The sequence below is a fragment of the Equus caballus genome, chromosome 15, assembly GCF_041296265.1.
Source record: "Equus caballus isolate H_3958 breed thoroughbred chromosome 15, TB-T2T, whole genome shotgun sequence".
In the NCBI taxonomy this organism is placed as follows: Eukaryota; Metazoa; Chordata; class Mammalia; order Perissodactyla; family Equidae; genus Equus; species Equus caballus.
Window position 1 is genome coordinate 83832364 of NC_091698.1, and position 16730 is coordinate 83849093.

Sequence of the window (16730 nt, forward strand, 5' to 3'; positions counted from 1 at the left end):
TCTTCTAATATTACATCATACAGTTAACCTGCATGGCTGGTTAACTAACGGTGCTCCCTTTTAACTAATAGCTCCAGAAAGGACAGACTTGGGCTGATACATGCTTTCTGTATTTATCTAAAATCCTTTCCAATACCATGGGATTGTCTCAGTTTCTACATGTCAATGGAACACTTGCTATAAAGAGCATGGACATTTACCATACTACCTGAAGTGACCTACAGATTCACCACAATTCCTATCGGCATCTCAATGGCATGATTTAAAGAAAGTTTTACAAATCCTAACATTCATATGAAACTACAAAAGACCCCAAATAACCAAAGAAATCTTGAGCAAGAAAAACAAAGCTGGAGGCATTACACTTCCAGATTTCAAAACATATTACAAAACTATGGTAATCAAAACAGTATGGTACTGGCATAAAAACATGCACATAGACCACTGGAATAGAATATAGAGCCCAGAAATAAATCCATGCATTTATGGCCAACTGATCTTTGACAAGGTTACCAAGAAAACATAAAGGGGAAAGGATAGTCTCTTCAATAAACGGTGCTGGGAAAATTGGATATCCACATGCAGAAGAATGAAATTGAACTCTTCTCTCACACCACATACAAAAATCAACTCAAAATGGACTAAAGACTTGAACATAAGACTTGAAACCATGAAACTACTAGAAGAAAGCATAGGGAAAAAGCTTCTTAACACTAGTGTGGGCAATGATTTTTTGGATATGACACAAAAAATACAGACAACAAAAACAAAAATAGACAAGTGTGATTGTATCAAACTAAAAAGTTGCTGCACAACAAAAGAGACAATCAACAGAGCAAAAAGGCAACCTATGGAATAGGAGAAAATATCTGCAAACCATATATCTGATAAGGGGTTAATATCCAAAATATATAAGGAACTCATATAATTCAACAGCAAAAAAACCAAATAACCCAACTAAAAACTTGGCAAAATTGGAGCTGGCCCTGTGGCCAAGTGGGTAAGTTCACATGCTCTGCTTCAGTGGCCCAGGGTTTTGCCAGTTTGGATCCTGGGCACAGACTTAGCACCGCTCATCAAGCCATGCTGAGGCAGCGTCCCACATAGCACAAGTAGAAGCACTTACAACTAGAATATACAACTATGTACTGGGGGGGGCTTTGGGGAGAAAGAAAGAAAGAAAAAAAAGAAGATTGGCAACAGATGTTAGCTCAGGTGCCAATCAATCTTTAAAAACTAAAAATCAAAATCAAAAAATAAAAAATGGGCAAAAGACTCAAATAGACATTTCTTAAAAGAAGACATACAGATGGCCAACAGGTATATGAAAAGGTACTCAACATCAATCATCAGGGAAATGCAAATCAAAACTACAGTGAGATTGGGGCCAGCCCGGTGACCTAGGTTAAGTTCAGCGTGCTCTACTTCAGTGGCCTGGGTTCAGTTCCCGGGGGTGGACCTACACCACTTGTCAGCAGCTATGCTGTGGTGATGACCCACGTACAAAATAGAGGAAGGCTGGCACAGATGTTACCTCAGGGCAAATCTTCCTCAAGCAAAAAGAGGAAGATTGGCAAGAGATGTTAGCTTAGGGTGAATCTTCTTCAGCAAAAAAAACAAACAACAAAACTACAATGAGATATCACATCATCCCTGTTACAATGGCTCTCAGCAAAAAGACAAGAGATAAGGGTTGGCAAGGATGTGGAGAAAAGAGAACCCTTGTGTACTGTTGGTGGGAATGTAAATTGGTACAGCCACTATGGAAAACAGTATGGCGGTTCCTCCAAAAAGTGAAAACAGAGCTACCATATGATCCAGCAACTCCACTTCTGGGTATATATCCGAAGGAAATGAAATCAGTATCTTGAAGAGACATCTGCACTTTCATGTTTGTTGTAGCATTATTTACAATAGCCAGAATAGGGAAACAATCTAAATATCTGTCAATGGTTGAATGGATCAAGAAAATGTGTGTATATATACACACACACAAACATATATACGCACACACAGTGGAATATTATTCAGCCTTTAAAAAGAAGAAAATCTTGCCATTTGTGATAAAATGGATGGACCTGGAGGATATCATGCTAAGTGAAGTAAGCAAGACACAGACAGACAAATACTGCATGATCCCACATATTTATATGCAGAATCTGAAACAGTCAAACTCACAGAGTCAGAGAATAGAATGGTGGTTGCCAGGAGCTGGGGAGGAGGGGGAAATGGGGAGACATTGGTCAAAGGGTACAAAGATTCAGTCATGTAAGATGAATACGTTCTGGAGATCTAATGTACAGCATGGAGACTATGGTTAACAATACTGTATTGTATACTTGAAATTTGCTAGAAGAGTAGACCTTAAGTGTTCTCACCACACACACACACACACACACAAAGAAAAGAAAAAAATGGTAACTATGTGAGGTGGTGGATATGTTAATTAGCTTGACTGTGATCATGTCATAGTGCATACATATATCAAGTTATATATCTTAAATATATACAATTTTTACTTCTCAATTATACCTCAATCAAGCTGAAAAAGAAGGGCATGGACATTTAAGAGGCTTGTTTCCTTCACAACGTGTTGACAGGTTGATCCCTCAAAATTTCTTTCTTTGAAAAAGAAAGCCAGGAACTATTTGAAGACTGTGACCACGTAACACTGCTGCAGTGGGAAGCGCAGCCGTCCCCTGAGGCCCAGCGTCATGAGGAAAGGAGGTTGGATCACTAAGGCGGGCAAGACCTTGAAGGAACAATCTCCCTGATGTGGCAGGAAGTGGCCCTGGTGGCAGGTGGTGGCTCTGGTCCAGCTTGAGGCTCAACCAGATCAAACACACCCAACCACCTTGCATTTACAAAAACCTCGTCACGTGGATGATAGGTTAAAACTCTAAGACCCTGGGCCTGTTTTCTTCTGAAGAATTCCATACATGTGAAGCAGCTGCCTCCTTTTATCTCAAACACTGCCAGACAAGTTAAGCATTCCACTGAGATCTAGCTGTCTTCTAAATTGGGAAAACCAAGTAAGATGCTCCACATCCTTTTTTATGTCCAAAGGGCTGGAACATAATCTGTATACGTCAACTTGGCATTCATGCACCCTGGGAAACAGGGCAAGAGCATACTACTATAAGAATCAAGAAATAATAGCACTACATCATTGTATGAGTAAGATACAGCAAGGCAGAGCAGAAACGGCTCAGAGTTGGAACATTTGAGACCTGATTTAATCGTTCTGCATTTACCACCTGCGGAATCTTACGCAAGTTACTATCCTCTCTGTTTCCTACCTTTCCATTTGCAGAACAGCAATCCTGATTTTTATCTGGCAAGACTGTTGTAAGGATTGCACAAGATAACACACATAAAATATCTAGCACAGTGATCATCTCGTAGTGAGTGTCCCATAAATGACAACTACTAGTGTGATTTGGAGTGAGGGCCAAGATACTTTCTCTTCCATGGAAACAGCAGACGATATCAAGAGATGGATGGAATATTCACGCTATCTGGGTGAACAGCAGGTTGACTCCTGGTTCAGGAGTGAGAAGACAAAGTTTAGGTACAATCACATACATGACCAATGGCAGCAGTGGCCAAAACCTTCTTCACAGCATAAAGGCCCCAAAGTAGGTGCCAGACACCACCACTTAAAGGGCTTGTTCCTAGATCTGGCCCTTTCTTAAGAGATAATTTTAATATTATTTTCTGGAACAGTGGGATATATTGATGATTTTCTAATTTTAAGTTCCATGAGGGAGGGATCATATCTTTTTTTTTTTTTAAAAGATTGGCACCTGGGCTAACAACTGTTGCCAATCTTTTTTTTTTTTTCTGCTTTATCTCCCCAAACCCCCCCGTACACAGTTGTATATCTTAGTTGCAGGTCCTTCTAGTTGTGGGATGTGGGACACCGCTTCAACGTGGCCTGACGAGCGGTGCCATGTCTGCGCCCAGGATCCGAACCCTGGGCCGCGGCAGCGGAGTACGCGAACTTAACCACTCGGCCACGGAGCCGGCCCCTAGGGGATCATATCTTACTTATGCACTTGATACAGTGCCTGGCCCAAGCAAGGGTTCAATAAATAATTTTTAATTGAATTAATGTAGTGAACTTAACCCTGTTTTCCAGGGCAAAGTAATGGAAAATAGCACCCTTGCAGCAAATAATGCCAAGGCAATATTCCTTCCAGCACTTTCATAATACGTATAGTTAGCCAAGTACTGCCAAGTACTATTAGTCAAGTACGGTCAGAGCCTCTGTAAAAAAAACAACAAGAAGAACAAAATCCAAAATATCTCAAGATGATTTTTACTGAATAGCCTAGGTTTGTTTTCAATCTTTCCACAGCCCATGTTCACATCTGTGGCCTCTCTTTTATGGGCTCTGGAGCTATAAATCTAAAAGAAGACAGATAAGGTAGGCACCTTGTTAAACAAAATCCCCACCAAAATGACAAACATTCAAACAGGAGTGGCCCGCCTTTATCTCGTCACCACCCAGTTTTGACGGAGTCTGTTTCTTTTTACAAAAGGTTTGCTGTCTGAGAAGTGAACATTTCACCCAGGAAACCAAAAGTCACTCCCCAGCTAGGTATTTCCCAAAGGAGTAGTACTGCCGGTTCCAGAGTGTGGCTGCTGAGCTAACCGGGTTGCTATAAAATGCCTTGATTTTTATCTGTGGTTGGACAGATTGGGTTTTTTGCTAACCTCAGTCCCTTTCCCTGGAAAGGTGGGTATGTATCCATATGCTGACTCATTCCGGGTGCAGAGAGCAGAGAATCCCCTACAGAGGGTGGAGAGTACAAATGCAGAAACTTGGGATGAAGAGAGGAGGAAGGGAGCGGGAAGGAGAAAACAACAACCCAGAGGACTGTTCTGGATTGATTATTTACAGACAGTTTGCCAGCAGCCAGATAACGGAGGGATCCTGGCTGGCAACTATCACCATGGTGCTTCCTTTAGGTCCTTCATTTTAAGATAAGAAGACTTGACATGTTTATTAAGTAATTTGGTTGCTGTGGAAGTTGGGCATGTACCTGTCGTGATAACTGTACAGCAATTACTCCTGTTTGTTACAAGCCTTAGCTTCTGTTTGCTGAATGCTGGATTTGGTTACATCTTTGTAGGTATGAGATACTTTGAAAGGGACTGCATTTAGTAAATTTACCTATATAAAACTTGCCTCTCATTGGGAAAGTTCACAATATAACTTTGCAGGATTTCTCTGCAGGGAACGATTTCTGCAGTAAACATCAAGACACGATACACATTCTGAAGATTCTGAAGATGACTGATTCAATGGATGAGGGTTACTGATTTAATGGAAACTGCAGGGGAAATTTAAGAAAACTGCACATGAACCCAATAAGATTTTTACCAGGGCACTGGGGCTGATCCAAACCATGGAGGCCAGCAACATTTGTGATCTCAGGTAGATCCAGTCCAAAGTGGGTCACTTTCACAGCATTAGGAACACTAATTAACATGAGTCACCTTTTCAAGTGATGGATCTGTTCCTTGTCACATTCTTATAACTAATAAAAATTTATTTTTACTACTACTAATTACAGTGTTCTAGTTCATTCTTTTAAAATTACCATAATATTTGACACGTATCAAAGATACTCGTAACACACACTCAAGTTCTGTAACATAGTGAAAAAACAGAACACGCATAAATCTCCACTCCTTCTCAGAACAAAGATACAACCTACAGGCTGAGGCCACCTGAGTGCTCCCTCTCTCTGTTCAATCTCCCTGCCTCACTCACAGAGAGAACCACTATCTTCAAATATCTATTTATCATTCCTTTGTTTTTAAAAATATGGTTTTAATGCATATTTCTGTATCCCTAAATAATATATTGTCTGGTTCTGCTTGTTTTTGACCTTTTTATGAAAAACTTCTATCATACTGTGACTTTTTCAGTCAATGTTAGGTTTCTAAGATTTCATCTTTATTGTATGTAGAGATAGTTTTATCATTTTCACAACTGTATAATATTCTATTGGGTGAGTTTAACACTATTTATTTATCCATTCCCCCATCAGCGAACATTTAGGTTTTTTCTAGTTTTTACCACAACTAACACCACCACCATGACTATTCCTGTACATGTGCTCCTCAAACGCTTTTCTTCCTGGGCATAGCCAAACAAATTTTTCAGCCATCCTGCAGTGAGGTGGAGACAAATGACTGGATTCTGACCAATGGATTATGGGTCAGAGGGATAAATGCCACTTCTAAACTTGGTCCCTACAACTCCTGACCTGTTGGCCTGAGGCAGAAGATGCAGTAGAGGACGCTGAGGCCATAGGGGATGGTGGAGTCACTAGACAGGTCCTAGAATGCCTTCATGAAACAGAGCCTTCCTCCCACTCCCTAAGGACCACCACTAAACTGATAGCACAAAAAATAAACCTTTACTGTGTTAGCCACAGCGATTGGGGTTGCTTGCTATAGCCATTAGACCTTCCTGACTAATACAACCTCCATTTCAAAATACATCAGTGTGTGTGTGTTTGTGCGCGCAGGCGCGTGCATGTGCGTGTACGATGGGGTCAAGTGTGGGGGAGGAAGGAAGGAAGGGAGGTAGGAAGGAAGGGAGGGACAGAAGGAGGGAGGGAGGAAGGGAGGGAGGGAGGGAGGTGTTGCTATAAAATGGCACCAGGGATCCTTATGGAGATGGAGATGTTCTGCATCTTGACCTTGTCCATGTGAATATCCCAGTTGTTGATACTGTACTATAGCTGTTCAAGATGTTACCACGTGAGGAAACTGGGTAAAAGATACACAGGATCTCTCTGATTATTTCTCACACTTACATGTAAATATATAATTATCTCAAAATAAAAAGTTTTTAAAAACCATAAAAGACTGTATGGTAACTATGGAGAAGTATTAATACAACTATGAAAAGCAGTTTCTCCAGTTTTTGGAAAACAGAAAAGTAAAGTGGCATTAGCTACAGAGGATGGCCCTTAGACCCAGATGTGTAACCCAATGCAAACCCTTTACCCTTGACTTCCTCACATTAAAAACAAGGACAATACCTGCCCCACCAACTTCATGGGGTTTTAGGAGATTCAAACTAAATGAGATGATAAGTGGGAAAGTACTCTGAAATATTGGAAAGTCTTACACTGGATAATGAAGAGACATTTCTAATAACAACTTGGGACTGACAGATGCATAACATAAACCCCACCTAGATTTATAAGAGCTGGAAAGCCACAGGTTCTGAGTCGATGTGTTAACTCAGTAACTAAGACTGAGGGGAGGGTAGGAGTTGTACATACATGGTAACAAGACATCAAAAATACCTGTTCCAGGTTCAGACAGGGTGTGTAATATGCTACTTCTCATGTAAGAAAGAAGAAAATTAAGAATATATACCTGTATTTATTTTAGTCATATAAAGAAACTCTGCAAGGCTGAATTAAAAAAACTAACAAGAGGAACAGGGTAGATTGAGCAGGGGTGAGGGTGAGACTTTTCACAGTGTGTATTTTTTTTAGCTAGGTGACTATATTGCCTATTCAAACAATAAGATAAAAAAATTTTAAAGGAATATTCTTAAAGAGGGTCCCTGTATTTTGGGTGTGTGTGTGAGGGACAGTTGCCTTAGTTGCAGGATCACGAAGTTAGCTGAGTGATATCACGGAGGTGTATGTGTGCCCACACACACGTGTGAAAGAACGAATGAGCCTGCATAAGCCAGAGAATTCTGGCCAAGCCCCACCTCCTTCCTGTGCCCCCCAAACTGGAAACACCCAGGAGTCATGGCGGTGGAATCAGCGCAGCATCTCCCCTGCTTCTCAATGTTCTGCCCCTTAGCTGACTTGTTTAAGAACACCAGCAGATTTCATTATATTAGGACCTTATATGGGGACGCTGAGGCGACCTAACTCACTCAACACGACAAAATGAGGTCAGAAACAGAAGCTGAGGTCTTTAGTCCCACTTCTGCACAATAATGACTAGTCAGTACCTCACTGGGTTACGCATGGCTTAAAAAACTAATGCTCTCAGAGTACCAAAGTTAAATCTGGGTGTTTCAAAAGACTTTCTAGCTGAAATCAAGAAGCAATTCTTTCTGATTGTGTTGGTTTTCTGTAGCCCCATGATCTCTGGAATAATGAAAACAATGAATGATGTTGGAGTAAACTGTCTTTGAACATTAGAGTGTATAGTCACTTTTTGTTTACTCTCTGTGGAGTCCACTGAGCCTGCAATCTTAGGCTGTTCACCTCCCAGAAGAATGAGTCTTTTGAAGTATTCTGTCCCCTTGGTTAGAGGCCAACTGAGCATGTTTTCATCTTCTTGTAAATACAGCGTTCAAGCCCTGTCCCATCAAAGTGGGTTCTACCTTCTCATTGACTGTGGTGGGACAGTTTGAACTGAGGGTTTTGGCCCACTCCATTCTTCCAGTATAAAACAAAGGCTGTGCCATTTGAAGACGCTTTGTTGAGACCACAATTCATTTCTGAGGTCTCAATCATACAAGAGTTTAAGGATAAACTTTGCAAATTCTTTTAATTTGTCTGACGCAGGAAAGAGTTTACAATACATATGAGGTTTCTAAGCTACAGTCAAATGAAAAATAAGAAATATTAGCACAGCCAAAGAGATAAAAAAAAAAAAAAGACAGTGCTCAGTGGCAAAAAGCCTCAGAGAATCTGACTATATTAGACTGTGAGCTCCTTTGGAAAAGGAACACGGCCCATTCAGCCCTATATCTTTAGTATTCAGCATGGTGCCTGGCACAAAGAATATGCTTAAATGTTCATGGAGTTAAATTCAGCTGTCACCTAGAAGTACATAAAAAAGCAAAACCCATTTCTACAAACGTTCAGGCTTACAAAGTTAAATAAGACTCTATGTCTAACCTGAAAGACTAACTGGAAAAATGCATGGAACTAAATCTATATCTTTACTGGGAAACAGAGTTGAGAGGAGACAATGGTTTAGGTCAAAGATTGCTGGGTGGTTGGCATTTAAAATGGGAATGTAATTGCTAGTTCCCTGGCCTCAATAACCCTGATAGATTCCCTTCTGCGATTATCTTCACTAGGCCCACCTGTATGCAAAGTTTGCTGATCACTGGCAGGTACTATGGTTTCCCTAGAGATAGGGAATCCTTAATCCACCTTTTCAACACTCGAGAAAGTTCAAAAGACTCACAGTACAAAGAGACAGATTCACAGTTGGGAGCATCAGAAGTTACACTGGGGCACCCTGTAGGACCTCATTTGCAGAAAGGATCTAGGAATTAGGATCCTTACCCATCATGCTTACTAGGGTTAGGATTCTCCTGATCACATATCTAGGGTTTGCTAATTGTTATAGAAGAGGCAGTGTCGTGTTGTACTGTGCTCCCCAACCTCTTTCAAATCACGGCATGTACTCAGAAAATGGCAGGATTTGTCACTGACCATGGGGTCCAGCTCCCCCAAGGACTGGAGTGATCAGTAGCCCATCCCCAACCCAGCAGTGCGCCCCAGCACGTGGACTGGGAAGCTTTAGTGAACTGTTGAGAATAAGAGTTCTAGAATCAAAAGGTGTTAACAACACATTCAAATGCTGTTTCCTTCAGCTACTAGCTATGGGACTTCCAGCAAGTTACTTTATTCCTAGGTGCTTTTGTTTCCTCTACTGTAAAATGGGCACAAGCAGCCATCTTAGAAGGTTGTTGAGAGATTTATATGGAATTACTAATGTAAAGTACTTAGCACAGTACTCTGCACAGAATGAGCATTCAATAAATAATATTATTTGCATATAACAATGGCATTATTATTATTATCATCTATCACTAGAGGTCACTTCTTATCTCAGTAAGCTCTGACTGAGAATGGATTAGATAGAGAAAAAAACGCCAGGTTGACTGAGACTGAAGAAAGGTTGCCAATAAGATGCCTACCTACTAATGAATTGTTTTTTTTTATGTGTTCAATTTTAAATTGTGATAAAATGTATGTAATATAAAACTTACCATTTTAACCATTTTTAAGTGTACAGTTCAGTGGCATTAAGTACATGCACATTGTTGTGCAACCATCACCTCCATCCATCTCCAGAACTGTTTTCATCTTCCCAAATAGAAACTCTGTACCTACTAAACAACAACTTCACGTTCTCTGTCTCCCCAGCCCCCAACAGCCTCTATTTTACTTTCTGTCTCTATGAATTTGACTGCTGTAGGTGCCTCATATAAGTGGAATATATAGTATTTGTCCTTTTATGAGATGAATTGTGCTGTGACATTCCCTTCACCTTCACCTGCCTGAAGGCAAAGGTTTAAATTTAGCCAAGGGTCGTTCTCAGTCCAGAAGCTACTCCCCAAAGCCTCTTTCAGTACATCCTAGGCCAGGCCATCTCAAGATTCTGGACCACCTCTACAGGAGGGAAAGTGTTTCAACAAGGTGTCAAGTTCCAAACCAGATCCCGTCTGGGGTGAATATGACTGAACCCCTTTGTTGAGAGTTTAGTCAGGGAAAATACCTCTGAATCTTCCTAACCGGGGATGCCCAGGGGTTCCAGACTGGAATGGACTCTAGGTTAAGCTGGTGAGAGCTTCCACCACACATTTGTTCTCTGTGAACATTCACTCATTCATTCTTCACCTGCATATCCAGTGGCTCATAAAACTCAACATATCCCAAATTGGGCTCAACATTTCTAAATCTGGTCCTCCTGATACAATCCCTGCTTCAAATGATGGCATCATCAGCTATCTAGATGCCTAAGGAAGAAATCTGGGGATCATCCTAATTCTTCTTAGTCCTTCACCTACTTGGGATTAATCACTAAGTTTTGCCAGTTTTACTTTAAAAATATTTCTTGAAACATTTTCTTCCCTTCCATCCCTACTACAGCTGCTCTAGTTTAGGTCTAATCATCTTTTGCCTAAACTATCTTTGTAGGTTCCCATTCCAAATCATCTTCTACATAATATCAAAATAATCTCTTTTTTTATGAGCAAATATATGCCACTTCTCTACTAAGCACTCTTCAATAATTCCTTGCCATCCTCAGCATAAAGTCCATTTCATCAGCCTGGTATATAACGCTCTCTGAGTTCTGGGCTCTGAATGCCTCTTTAGCTCAATCTCTCACCACTCCCCAGAATCCACTATGCATTTGAGAAATTCTAGACCACTCGCAGCTCCTCACGTCCACCATTTCTCCCCTCAGTGCCTTTGTTTATGCTGGCCTCTCTGCCTGAAACGCTCGTACAGCTCTCCTGTCCTACTGGGTTGGGACAGTCTTTCCAACAAATGGTGCAGGAACAAATGGATATTAGTATAGAAAAAAAAAGAACTATGTCCCTTACCTCACACTATATACAAAAATTAACTTGAAATGGATCACAGACCTACATTTAAGAGCTAAAACTATAAACTTTTTCGAAGAAAACAATGTAGGAATTCTTTTTGAACTAGATTAGGCAAGAATTTCTTTAGCAGGACACAAAAAGCACAGCCCATAAAATTAAAACATAATAAAATAGACCATCAAAATTTAAAATTTTTGCTCTTTGAAAGACACAGTTAAGAAAATGAAAAGGTAAGCCATAGATTGGGAAAAAAAATTGCCAACACGTGTAACTGACAAACGGCTTCTACCTAAAACATAGAAAGAGTTCATAACTCAAAAATAAGACAATCCAATTAAAAATAGGAAAAAGATTTGAACAGGCATTTCACAAAATAACTTACTTGGCAAATAAGCACATGAAAAGATGCTCAACATCACTAGTCATTAGGGAATAGTAAATTGAAACCACAATGAGATACTACTAGATACCCTATGATGGCTGAAATTAAAAAGACTGATAATAGCAAGTGCTAGAGATGATGTAGAGGAACTGGAATTCTCAGACACTGTTAGTGAGAATGTAACAAGTTACAGCCCTTTGGAAAACAGTGTGGCAGTTTATTACCAGGTTAAACGCACGTTTACCTTATGATTCAGTACTCCCACCCCTAGGTTTTTACCCAAGAGAAATAAAACACTATGTCTGCACAAAGACTTGTACTTGAATTATGTTCACAGGAGGATTATTCTTAATAGTCAGAAAATAGAAACAAATAAAATGTCCATCACTTGGTAAATAGATAAACAATGGAATGGAAAAATGGAATATGGTTCAACAATAAACAAGAATGAAATATTGCCACATACAACAACATGGATGGATCTCAGAAACATTACACTATGTGAAAGAAGTCAAATACAAATTACTATATACTCTTTGATACAATTTTTATGAAATTCTATACATTCTATAACAGAAAATGATCGGTAGCTACCTGGGGCTGGAAGTCAAGGGAGGGGATCAACTGCAAAGGCACACGAGAAACTTTCTAGGGTGATGAAAATGTTCTATGTCTTGATTGTGGTGCTGGTTTTATGACTGTAATTAGTCATCAAAATTCATTGAAGAATTCACTTAAAATAGGTAAATTTTACTATATGTAAATTACACCCCAAAAAAGATGGGAAAAAATATTCCCCATGCACTTACGAAAGTTGAACTTGTGAAATTAGGAAGCATAAGATATGCAAAGGGAAAAGTCCTTAAACCTTAAATCTGAGCACTATATTTTCTCATGTTTACCTTATGCTGAACATTACTCAGTTCTTCAGGCTAGTATGAAGATATCAGCAGTACAATACTGAACACACACTGTTGTAAAAGTATTTACCTTGTCTAGGAATCTTGGAACTGAGCCATTCAGACATAAGAAAAACAATTAATTGGATTCAAGAAACCCAGTTTCTAGTCTTACTCTTCTCCTAACATCACACATGGCCTCGGACGAGGGACTCGGCCACATCCCACCTCTGTAACACAAGGAGTTCTCAGAGATTCTCAATCTGAGGTCCATGCACTCCCTTCACCTCCTCCCACTCTGCAAGGGTCCTTGGATAAAATTCAGGGCATCTGGGAACTTGCATAGGAAAAATGTGTATCTTTATATTCACTATCTTTAACTGAAATTTAGCATTTCCTCCAATTATGAATGTGCAACAATCTGTAGCAGTATAAGCAGCACCTTGACTTTGTTACCAACAGAAATCACAGATATTTTTATATCACATTGCAGGTGCTACGCACACTTAAAATATTCTTTACACTCATCACTCTTCCAAATTGCAGTGGTTATTAGATTCGCCACTGGACATTGTTATTTAAGGTGCTATCAAAGGAGCTCTTCTACCACTGTATCATAATTTTTTAAAGATTTGATAGTAGCATTTTAATATAGTTTGCTTCCTTTGTAGTACTATATATTTTGCTTTATGCATTTTAAAACACTGTTGGAAGAATGGATCCACTCACCAAAGGGGTCTTTGGCACAGAAAACATTAAAACCCCTGGCATGGAGGACCTCTAACCATTCACTCTAGTGCTAAGAATTCTATTCAAAACTGGCATAGAGACTGGATGGTTCAACTTCTAAATGAGGTAATCAAAAACAGTTTGAAACTAAGGTGATATACAAATGTAACACGTTGCCTTCTATAGATCCATGGGTGAAGTAATGTTTTCAACAATTTCACTCCATATTTTCTTAACTAAATTATGGGGAAGGAAAATGGGTGGTGATATCCATTATTTGGGTCCATATCTCTTCTTTTCTAAAGAAAAATTTTCAAGATTCATGGGTCCTGATTTGTTTAGATCCTGACTTGAACAAACCCAGTGTAAAAAAACATGTTTGAGACAGAGGGAAATTTGAACACAGACTGGGTATTAGATGATATTAAAGAATTAGATCTAATAACGCTATTTTGGATACTTTTTAAAAAAAACAAACATTATCTATGAGAGATATATACTGAAGCTTTTATAGGTGAAGTGATGTTTCAAATTTGCTTCAAAGTATTCCATGGAAAAAAAAATTAAAAGGGAGGGAAGGATCAATGAAACAGTGCAGACAAAACCCCAGTATGGGTGATGGGCACACTGAGGTTCATTATATTTTTCTCTCTACTTTTATCTTTGTTAGAAATTTTTATAATAAAAAGTGTTTTTGTAAAAAGATTCATAGGCCATCAGGATAGATCCAGCCCATAGAAATGTTTGGACAGTACTCTGTTAAAAAAAATCAATATCATATAAAGGAGCATGCAGTTTGCCAGTTCCACCTCCTCTTGTCTTAGTACTGGGGCCTCTCCCACATCTACATTGCCTATTTGGCTCTGGTAGCATTTAACTTTGTAGGTCTGCATGGGGACCTTTGTGTAATGAACCATTATAACTGACCACATTCACTATGTCTAAACAGGTTAAATCTAGTTTTTGATAATCAGTAGCTGGTTAATTCTTTAATTAAGCCACTTAGTTTTGCTCTTTCTATGGCTACAGAGTGAGACCCCACTTGAGCCAGTATATTTGTTCCACTGGGCAGGGGATTATAGCTGGACAACCTGTCCCCACTACTGAGCAGCGACATCAGCCTGATGTCTTGCTGCCTTCATATCAGTAATGTCTTTGGTGAGACGTCCACTCATGTTCCTGAAAGATCAGACAGTCTACACGCATTTCCAACTAGTGCATGGTTGGTTCCTGGGGCTTACTGTGAAGCTCCAAAGGCTTTCCAGATTCATCATACACTCAGGGATACTGCCAACCAATGATCTGAAACAGTATAGCAACGTAGTTTAGCACATGGGCTCTGGAATCACTTCCTGGATTTAAATCCCAGCTCTGTCACAGTGAATATATTTACTCTTGCTGTGCCAGTTTTGTCATTTGCAAAATGGGGCACTACTAGGAATTACCCTCAGAAGGATGGTGTGAGGATTAAAGAACATAATATATGAAAAGTACTGAGAACATCGTCTGGAGCGTGGTATACACTCAATATCTGTTAACTGTTATTACTACATAACTATTATCTTCAACAACAGCAAAAGTTTACACCAAAATAATGCCCGTGTTTCATCAATGTCCATAATACTTTAAAATTAATTCTAAGAAAAGGTTATACGGAACTAGATCACTACTATAAAAGTTCCTCTGTGTAAACAGCTTCCTTTCACTGAATTAGATGCCTTCTTGAGTTACAAATTGTTAATTTCAAAGTAGCTGCAGATGTTTTTAAGTCAAAATCACTGAAAGAGTTTTCGTGACCTTTCTTTGATCAGATAAACTCACTTTAGCAATTACAATAATTATAGCTGAAAAGAATCATACAATGTATAGAAGAGGGTACAGGGAAAAAATCATTGCATGGTATTGTGCATCTGATTTACAACCTCCTTCCTCACAAGAAGTCCTTTAAGATCATTAAAAAGGTGTCACGTAAATTCAAGGTATTAGAATGAAGAGAATATTCTCAATGAAGATTAATGAAATACTTCTCAAATCAGCGCCAGAAATTACAAAAGACTTTCTGGAAGCAGACTCTAAAGACGAAACAGAAGTTTCAATTTGAATCAAAATAGCGACAGTGGTTGGCAAAGGACTAGAGCCATTTGAGTCGTAAACTGTGAATAGGGTGTGCTTGTGTGTGTAATCAAAAGACGAAAACCGCTTTGCCTAGCAGAGCTAACCGCGTTCAAGGAAGTCCAGGATAAAAATTAACCAAAATGTTTGAAGTATCTAAAGGACCCAATAGTTCTCATAATCAAAGCAAAAAGGCGTTTAGAAAGTAAGTCTTTTATCTTTTTCTATATTCTTTTATCATTTTGAACAATATAGAGAACTGGTTGGTTTCACTTTTTGTTTATAATTGATTTTAGTTCTTGCTGCTTTGATAGTTATTACTACTAGAAATGATAAGATTAAACCACAAATCTTTATATATGCCTGATCTGAGGCAAACACATTAATTCTAAAACAATATCACACTTTTTATAGATTTGGTTTGAAATGAAGTCTAATACATAACATTGTGGTTCCTAATCTTAATCATTTTACGGATTCTGATTTGCTCTTCTAATCTATTTATTTCTATAAAAATGTGATTTGTATCCAAAAAGCAAGAAAGTTTTGAGAAACCTCACAGTTTTGGTTTTATTGAATTATCTACTAGCTGTCTTGTTTGTTGTTGCTAAATAGTCTACAAAACATTGTTTCCGTGGCACAGAGATGAGTTCACCCCACTCTGCTCAGGAACTGAAAAAAAAAAATCAGAGCAAGAAACTCATCATCAGCTGGACCAGATAAACCCTGCCCCCTCCCTGTGCATCCACTGTAACAACTATGAAATGGAGGAACAGAGCAACCAAAGTGCTGTAAAGATACACTGGGAATAATGGACAGAGCAAAATACAAAGAAAATTTTTTCTGTTTTATTCTTTAGTTTCTTTTGAAAATTTAAGATTCTTTATAGCAATAACAGAAAAAGCTATATTGTTGTGTTTACATTATAACATATACAGATATAATAAAATGATAATAATAGCACAAAGGAGGGGGAGGAAAAGGAGCAACATTGTTATAGTTTACCAGAGTTCAGTCACTATTAATCTGAAGTAGACTCTGTTAAAAATGCATATTGCAGGGGGCCAGCCCCGTGGCTGAGTGGTTAAATTTGCATGCTCCACTGCAGGCAGCCCAGGGTTTCATTGGTTCAAATCCTGGGCGCAGACATACATGGCACCGCTCGTTGAGCCACACTGAGGCGGCATCCCACATACCACCACTAGAAGGACCCACAACTAAGAATATACAACTATGTACCTGGGGGCTTTGGGGAGAA

At 39.2% G+C, this 16730-nt stretch overlaps 1 protein-coding gene and 1 long non-coding RNA gene across 4 annotated transcripts in view; one reads left to right on the plus strand and one right to left on the minus strand.

The window, feature by feature from the left end:
* The window catches only part of BABAM2 (BRISC and BRCA1 A complex member 2), a 420515-nt gene that overhangs the window by 61511 nt on the left and 342274 nt on the right, over positions 1 to 16730 (minus strand). The gene's annotated exons all lie outside the window — the stretch shown is intronic.
* Positions 15544 to 16323, plus strand: LOC111768132 (uncharacterized). The gene is made up of 2 exons (XR_002800249.2): positions 15544 to 15677; positions 16116 to 16323. It is a non-coding gene; the product is annotated as an uncharacterized lncRNA (long non-coding RNA).